Consider the following 7,195-nt stretch of genomic DNA (forward strand, 5'->3'; position numbering starts at 1 on the left):
TGTTGAGTTAATATCGTGGGGCTGTGGAGAGCACTTAAGTTGCTTATGTGTCCACGCTCGATGCATGTTGGTGCAGAGAAAATCCCCTTTTGGGCTATACGTAAAGAGAGGCTATACGTAAAGGCACTCGCTGGTTGTGCCTGAGTGCAAGCTGAAAGAAGAAATATATAGGAAGATGGAGCCCAAGTACAAGGCTTATGAGATGAGCATACGGCTCTGTAACTACTGCAAAGCTGCAACAGCAGGCATCGTCTTGTTGTGAATATAGTGAGAGAATGTATCTAGAAGACGGTTTGATGATCTCTTGACGGCAGAAAATCTCTCAACAACCGTGCGTTCATCTCAGATCTGCACATGGCTGCTTTCAGCATCGCAAATCTGCATGCAAGCGACTGCTTTGGGCATATTTAGCTTGTTGGCTATTTTAGTTAACGCTATAATCAATGCCTATTTTTATAGCTATCGTAGCGGTACTCAAATATAATATAGCGTTACTCTGTCTATGCTGTATTTTGCCTAAGTTTATCACAACTCCATGGTGTCAAAGACGTTGTTTTAAGTTTCTTATTTGATCATCAAAAGTCAAATACAAGATGAGACGCTAATATAGACGACAAAATCTATGATAAGTATCATGTGGATCTCTATATAGCTCCAACACCCTACCTGTCGATGTGAAAAAACCCTTTGGGGTGCAAGGGGAATGGTTTTAGTACCATGGCATCAGAGACGCTAGTTCTGTGCAAAATCTGCAAAAACTCAATATAATGATTAGTCAGTATGATTCAGATGAAGCGATGTCAATGTGATGAAGCTCACAATGTTGTCTACATGGCATACTGAAGTGCTACGCGATTGTGGCAAGTCTATTATTAGCGTTCTCATCCTGCGACAATTCTATTATTAGCGTCCTTGTCCTGCAAGTTATGATGTCTTGCCATATTGAGATTATATGTTTGGACGTCAGAACTTGTAATTTTTGTCATAAATATTTCACGTAACTTTATGATCGTCTTATGGGACCGTATACTAACGTGTGTGATGGTTTTCATCTGACATTATCTACGAACTAATCATTGTCTTGAGGTTTTGCAGATTTTGCACAAAACTAGCATCTCCGGTGTCATGGTATGTAAAGCCATGATGATGATTACTATTTTACAGTTTGTATTTAATTTGAGAAAAACGTCTCTGATGCCATGGTACGTAAATCCATGATGATTGAAATTTCAAAGTTTTTCTGAGCGTCTCTAATGCCATGGTGAATACCGTGATGCCATGGTACGTAAAGCCATGATGATGATTACTATTTTACAATTTTTATTTGATTTGAAGAAAACGTTTCTTATGCCATGGTACGTAAAACCATGATGATTGCTATTTCAAAACTTTTTTGAGCGTCTCTTATGCCATCGTCAATACCGTGATGCCATGGTACGTAAAGCCATGATGATGACAATTACCAGCTATTGAGATCTTGGGGGGCCCAATATGTTTATTACATCTAGGCTTTGTATATATGTGTTTACATGTGATAACATTGATATTATATTTGTTTCTATGTCATTAATTTGCACATGTGATTGCATCGGCATTACGTGTGCTTCTATGTCGTCTCTAGAGCGGTGTCGCGAACCGTCTCTAAGGACAATGTGATGTGGTTGTTTCTAACCTTCACATTTCGATATGTTTCTTGAGTTGATATTGTTTACAAGATGAAAGTCATGTCAAGCAGTGTGTATAGGGGTTTAAAGATATTCAAGCTGCCGATGTAATGTGGCGCTCAATGATATTCAAGCTGCTCAAAGCTATTAAACCTTTTAAAGATATTGAAGAGTTTGCATCAATTGTATGTATAGGCTTGTTAAAGACCCTTGAAAGGGCACATTGTAAAACAAGAGTGATGTAGCTGCTTTGAACATTGTAAATATATATTTGAAATATTTCAATATAACGGTGGGTATATATAGAGCTGTGGGTTTTTCCCTTGAGCCCCCAAGGGTTTTCTCATCCAGAGTTAGGGACCTTCATTTGAGTGGGGGTGTTGAGATATATAGTATCTCTATATATAGCACCCTAGTCCCCTCTATATAAACTTATCTTGTGTGATAACTTGACACAGTCTTGGGGTTTGCAATTGTGGAGCCGTCTCTCTCTTTCTCTCCCTCTCCCTCTCATCTCTCGTCTCCCTCATCAACAGATTCTATATATGTCAAGGGTAAATGGATTGCATCTTAAATTATATCATGCTAGATTAATGATGGTGTGGCAAGATGAGTTGTTTGCAAAACAAGTAATTTCTGTAAGGGATAAGGAGACCTGTGGCGCAGTGAGTCTCATATCTCTTTTTTCTACTCCTGAGCATGAATGATATAGCAGGCTAGGGGATGGGCAAATTATGTAAGGAGTTTTCTGGAAGAAGTGATTGTGCATATGTACATACACATGCATGGTGCATAGAATAAAGAATTGCCCATTGTTTAGAGCCAAGTGGTTACGTGGGGCCCACATGTGTACGAGTAGGACAATGTGTACATAGTACATCGATTTTCATTATCACCAGTGTCAATGTTTTTTCTATAATAATGAGGAGTTCGTGGAGCATAAAACTTCTCAAGAAAGCTATCAGCAGGGTCACACCATGAGGTAAGTAGGTGCGTCAGATGACATCCATTAGATATTACAACGGATTTCCCAACAATTTGCAGCAAGACAAACGTTCGTGCATATGTTCGTGGTTTGCAGAGCACCATGCTTCAACATCAATCAGAAGATCTAAGATAAGTCATATTTGTTCGTCTCAAGAGAACGTTCTTATTTATTTTTTTTAGAGGATAAAGATCATGTTGCAACGGGGTTGACGTTTCGATAGAGAGAACTGCTTCTACCGGGACTCTCAGGAAGGCCTACTCTAGTTCAAGGAAACTCCAAATTAGGGTAGAATTTGCCCGAGGATAAAAACACAGTAGCAAACGAAGTGTTAGTAGAGTGACCGTAGCCTTCTTACACTATATTCTTAATTTCTTGCATATTCAATTTTGAAGATTGAAGAGATATTGTCTTAGTTTTGTGAAGGGACTGCAACAGAGAAACAGAATGCTATTTTTATTTTATGAAATACAAAGATTTATACATATGTATATATATAATGACGAGCGTGCATACTGATGGAGCTTTGTATAGCGTATATTGTGCTTTATCCTTAGAATCCTCCTGGCGGCTTGTATTTTTGGAGTGGCGAGCGTGCATACGAGCGTATGCTACGCTTTATACTAGCACATGGTGATCAATAGCCAATTAATTTGTATACTAAGGTGCTAGGTGAACTCATGCAGTCCCCTTGAGTCAATGTGATGAAGCTCACAATGTTGTCTACATGGCATACTGAAGTGCTACGCGATTGTGGCAAGTCTATTATTAGCGTTCTCATCCTGCGACAATTCTATTATTAGCGTCCTTGTCCTGCAAGTTATGATGTCTTGCCATATTGAGATTATATGTTTGGACGTCAGAACTTGTAATTTTTGTCATAAATATTTCACGTAACTTTATGATCGTCTTATGGGACCGTATACTAACGTGTGTGATGGTTTTCATCTGACATTATCTACGAACTAATCATTGTCTTGAGGTTTTGCAGATTTTGCACAAAACTAGCATCTCGGTGTCATGGTATGTAAAGCCATGATGATGATTACTATTTTACAGTTTGTATTTAATTTGAGAAAAACGTCTCTGATGCCATGGTACGTAAATCCATGATGATTGAAATTTCAAAGTTTTTCTGAGCGTCTCTAATGCCATGGTGAATACCGTGATGCCATGGTACGTAAAGCCATGATGATGATTACTATTTTACAATTTTTATTTGATTTGAAGAAAACGTTTCTTATGCCATGGTACGTAAAACCATGATGATTGCTATTTCAAAACTTTTTTGAGCGTCTCTTATGCCATCGTCAATACCGTGATGCCATGGTACGTAAAGCCATGATGATGACAATTACCAGCTATTGAGATCTTGGGGGGCCCAATATGTTTATTACATCTAGGCTTTGTATATATGTGTTTACATGTGATAACATTGATATTATATTTGTTTCTATGTCATTAATTTGCACATGTGATTGCATCGGCATTACGTGTGCTTCTATGTCGTCTCTAGAGCGGTGTCGCGAACCGTCTCTAAGGACAATGTGATGTGGTTGTTTCTAACCTTCACATTTCGATATGTTTCTTGAGTTGATATTGTTTACAAGATGAAAGTCATGTCAAGCAGTGTGTATAGGGGTTTAAAGATATTCAAGCTGCCGATGTAATGTGGCGCTCAATGATATTCAAGCTGCTCAAAGCTATTAAACCTTTTTAAAGATATTGAAGAGTTTGCATCAATTGTATGTATAGGCTTGTTAAAGACCCTTGAAAGGGCACATTGTAAAACAAGAGTGATGTAGCTGCTTTGAACATTGTAAATATATATTTGAAATATTTCAATATAACGGTGGGTATATATAGAGCTGTGGGTTTTTCCCTTGAGCCCCCAAGGGTTTTCTCATCCAGAGTTAGGGACCTTCATTTGAGTGGGGTTGTTGAGATATATATAGTATCTCTATATATAGCACCCTAGTCCCCTCTATATAAACTTATCTTGTGTGATAACTTGACACAGTCTTGGGGTTTGCAATTGTGGAGCCGTCTCTCTCTTTCTCTCCCTCTCCCTCTCATCTCTCGTCTCCCTCATCAACAGATTCTATATATGTCAAGGGTAAATGGATTGCATCTTAAATTATATCATGCTAGATTAATGATGGTGTGGCAAGATGAGTTGTTTGCAAAACAAGTAATTTCTGTAAGGGATAAGGAGACCTGTGGGCGCAGTGAGTCTCATATCTCTTTTTTCTACTCCTGAGCATGAATGATATAGCAGGCTAGGGGATGGGCAAATTATGTAAGGAGTTTTCTGGAAGAAGTGATTGTGCATATGTACATACACATGCATGGTGCATAGAATAAAGAATTGCCCATTGTTTAGAGCCAAGTGGTTACGTGGGGCCCACATGTGTACGAGTAGGACAATGTGTACATAGTACATCGATTTTCATTATCACCAGTGTCAATGTGTTTTTCTATAATAATGAGGAGTTCGTGGAGCATAAAACTTCTCAAGAAAGCTATCAGCAGGGTCACACCATGAGGTAAGTAGGTGCGTCAGATGACATCCAGTGGCGTTAGGAGGTCGAATGGGATCAAGACTTGCACGTGGATAAGTGAGGACATTAAGGGTGGGTTTTCTTGTGATGAATAATGCAAAAATGTCATCATGAGAACTATATTTGGGTGCCACATCACATGATTGTGGGATGCATTATTGCAAAAAGTTGAGTGCCAGGTGTGCACATGGATGTAGAAAGGTAACAAAAACGCACTCCGTGGCCATTTTTTGGCATGTTTGGGGTCGTTTGAAGTCAATCAAAAGGCCACAGATTTCCAAGGGATAAAGTGAATTGTGGACACTAAAAAACTGAGAAAAAAACAAAAGAAACATGGAGAGAAGAGGATGAAGAGCTGCCACCCAATTTTTGCTATTTTTGGAGCATGTTTTGGCCATAAACTGCTCATCCAAGCTCGGATTTGAGCACTTTGATATTGTAGATTGGGGTTTTTGACCGTTTCGAACACAATGGAACTGTCCATTTTACCAAATTCCTCAATTTTTTGGCTGTGTATGTCATAAAATCTACTATCTAATATCTAACCAACCCAAATGATTTTTCATATTAAACTGATCACTTAATGTGGGAGAATAAACGAGAACAAGGGTTAAGATATAGACATGTGCTTATAGATCTATCTCAATACGAGGCCAATGGTGAAGGGGCCCAAATGAGAGTTGTTCTATCAAAGAGCAAGGCTAACCAATGGAGCATAAGACCTTAGGGTTAGCTTCATTGAAGACCTCCAATAATGTGAGTAAAAGTCCTTTGACCTTAGGTAAGCTAGGGCTCAGCTTGAGGCGGGAACCCGACCCAGCTCGAGGTGCTAGTCCTACTTGATGATTGAGGTGCTTGATATTCTTGAGGTGCTTGATGATTGAGATGCTTGAGGTGCTTGACATGCTTGAGATGCTAGGGTTGCACTTGAGGTGAGAACCCATCCCAAGCTTAAAGTGCTTAAGGGTCAAGCTTGTGGTGGGAACTGGGCGTATGCATGAGGGGCTTGAGGTGTCAAAAGGTCAAGATTCAATCCCTACAAGGAAGGGGCAATCCCTACAAGAGGGGGCATGAGAGAGAACACCCACACACTCACACAAGGCATCCATGGTACAAGAGGGGGCAATCCCTACAAGAGGGGGCATGAGAGAGAACACCCACACACTCACACAAGGCATCCATGGTACAAAGAAAGCAAAAGGGACACTTAACAAGTTCCTCCTCATGGTGTGCCTGAAGCCTATTGGTTGGCCACCGAAGGGTCCAATGATAATTTAGGAGATTTATTTAATTTAATTTTCATTTATCAAGTCGTTTCTCTCAAAGGGGAAAGGGGGACACTTGTCCCAAGGCTACCCTTGCTGTTGGTAATTCCTCCTTCTTGTGATTGGCTAGGCTTGGAGCGGTCCAATGAGCTTCAAGAATGAACTACAAGGGGTGGTCGATCCAAGAAAGCTAGGGGGTTTCTTAGGGGGTATAGTCACCCACACACACCCACAAACACTCTCATTGTGTGCTATGCATAGTGCAAGAGCTCCCTCTCCTTTCAAGCAAGTAGAGGTTGAGAGCCTACACCAACACTCTTGGCTATGGAGTGCAAATCCAACCAAGATCCATGCTTCAATGCTTAAGCTTTCCATATCCTTCTTCTTCATTACTATGCTATTATGTATTCTAGCAAGAAGAGTTATGATAAGTGAGGAACTAATTATTTCTCCTATGAAATGTTTCTTCTTCCTCTTCCGTACCCTCATTCCCTGCTAGCTCTCTCCACCTACGAAGGTGTTTGAGGTCTTGGGACTGAGGCTTGGGATAGTTAAAGCTTTCTTCAGGTTTATGTTATGCATGTGATTCACGAATCTTTCCATCTTCATTGCATCACCTAGGTTACAAGGAACACAAAGATTGTATTGTAACAAGTCTCTCTTAATGGGGGAAATCATAATACAAATGCCTACTGGAGGGGGGACCGGCTCCATAGAAAT

Source organism: Adiantum capillus-veneris, chromosome 1 (genome assembly GCF_014529385.1).
Source record: "Adiantum capillus-veneris isolate H3 chromosome 1, ASM1452938v2, whole genome shotgun sequence".
Taxonomy (NCBI): domain Eukaryota; kingdom Viridiplantae; phylum Streptophyta; class Polypodiopsida; order Polypodiales; family Pteridaceae; genus Adiantum; species Adiantum capillus-veneris.